Raw genomic sequence first — 1,884 nt, 5'->3', positions numbered from 1 at the left:
CGGGAGACATCCATAATTCATGCTCGGGCTTTTTCGCAAACAGGTCGTGCGCGCTGAGGAGGCAGAACAGCCGGGGCCGCCGCGCCAGCTGCCATCAATACGTGCACCAGTACACACGCTGTCATAGGCTGGCAGCACGACGTCAGCCCTTCTGCACTCACCTGACAAGGGAACCTCCCCATCGCACCCCCCTCAGAATTAGTTATAAGTTGGCACAGTGGACAGGCCTTGAAAAACTGAACACACATCAATCGAGAAAACAGGAAGAAGTTGTATGGAACTATGAAAAAATAAGCAAAATATACAAACCGAGTAGTCCATGTGTAAGATAAGCAACATCCAGGTGGGTGTGAACACATGAGCGCCGTGGTCGCGTGGTTAACGTGTGCAGCTGCGGAGCGATAGGTCGTTGGTTCAAGTCCTCCCTCGGAAGAAAATTTTAATTTTTATTTTCGGACAGTTATCAAAGTTCAGGCACTCACATATAATCAACTTCGCTCTCCAAAATTCCAGGATATGTTCAGATTTGCTTGGACATATGCAGGATTTGTCGGTTTACACACGGAAAAATCTGAAAACGTTAAAAACATATGTTTTGACAGAGCACAGACAAAACTGTGCGACTGTAAAACTGTTGCATTCATTTGTTGCAGTTTATGTGACACACTGTTATGTTTTCATCACTTTTTTTGGAAGTGATTATCACATCCACAAGAAAACCTAAATCGGGCGAGGTAGAAGAATCTTTTTACCCATTCGCCAAGTGTACAAGTTAGGTGGGTCGACAACATATTCCTGTCATGTGACGCACATGCCGTCACCAGTGTCGTATAGAATATATCAGACGTGTTTTCCTGTGGAGGAATCGGTTGACCTATGACCTTGCAATCAAATGTTTTCGGTTTCCATTGGAAAGGCACGTCCTTTCGGCTACTAATCGCACGGGTTTGCGGTGCGGTCGCAAAACACAGACACTAAACTTATTACAGTGAACAGAGACGTCAATGAACGAACGGACAGATCATAACTTTGCGTAAATAAAGAAAGAAAAATTTTCACTTTTGGGAAGATTTGAACCAGGAACCTCTTGTTCCGCAGTCGCTCACGCTAACCACGGGACCACGGCGCTCCCGAACGCAGATTCTCCTAGACGTTGCCTATCTTGCACATGGACTATATATATTTTGCTTATTTTTTCATAGTTCCACACAACTTCTTCCTGTTTTCTCGATTGATTTGTGTTCAGTTTTTCAAGGCCTATCCACTGTGCCAACTTATAACTAAATCTGAGGAGGGTGCGATGGGGAGGTTCCCTTGTGAGAACCGCACAGTCTCGCAGAGGGAGTCCGACGGCTTAGCGGTGCGTACGCAGAGAGGATGGCGCAGTGGACCGCACACTATACTTGCATTCGGGTGGACGACGGTTCAATCCCGCGTCCGGCCATCCTGATTTAGTTTCTCCGTGATCTACCTGAGAGGAAACGGCCTTTCGGCAGTGGATACACCGGTTCCCGTGAGATCACCGAAGTTAAGCGCTGTCGGGCGTGGTCGGCACTTGGATGGGTGACCATCCAGGCAGCCATGCGCTGTTGCCATTTTTCGGGGTGCACTCAGCCTCGTGATGCCAGTTCAGGACCTACCCGACCGAATAGTAGCGGCTTCGGTCAACAATACCATCATTACGACCGGGAGAGCGGTGTGCTGACCCCACGCCCCTCCTATCCGCATCCTCCTCGGAGGATGACACGGCGGTCGGATGGTCCCCATGGGCCACTTGTGGCCTGTAGACGGAGTGGTGATTTACCTGAATCGCTTCAGGCAAATGCCGGGATGGTTCCTTTGACAGGGCACGGCCGACTTCCTTCCCCATCCTTCCCTAACTGA

The 1,884-nt window shown here is 49.2% G+C and overlaps 1 pseudogene; it reads left to right on the top strand.

Annotated features, from left to right (window-relative positions):
* Positions 1 to 1,477: 1,477 nt before the first annotated feature.
* On the top strand, positions 1,478 to 1,595 carry LOC126215542 (5S ribosomal RNA; annotated as a pseudogene).
* Positions 1,596 to 1,884: the final 289 nt, after the last annotated feature.

Source organism: Schistocerca nitens, chromosome 12, assembly GCF_023898315.1.
Source record: "Schistocerca nitens isolate TAMUIC-IGC-003100 chromosome 12, iqSchNite1.1, whole genome shotgun sequence".
NCBI lineage: Eukaryota > Metazoa > Arthropoda > Insecta > Orthoptera > Acrididae > Schistocerca > Schistocerca nitens.
This window is presented reverse-complemented; position numbering and strand designations above follow the sequence as displayed.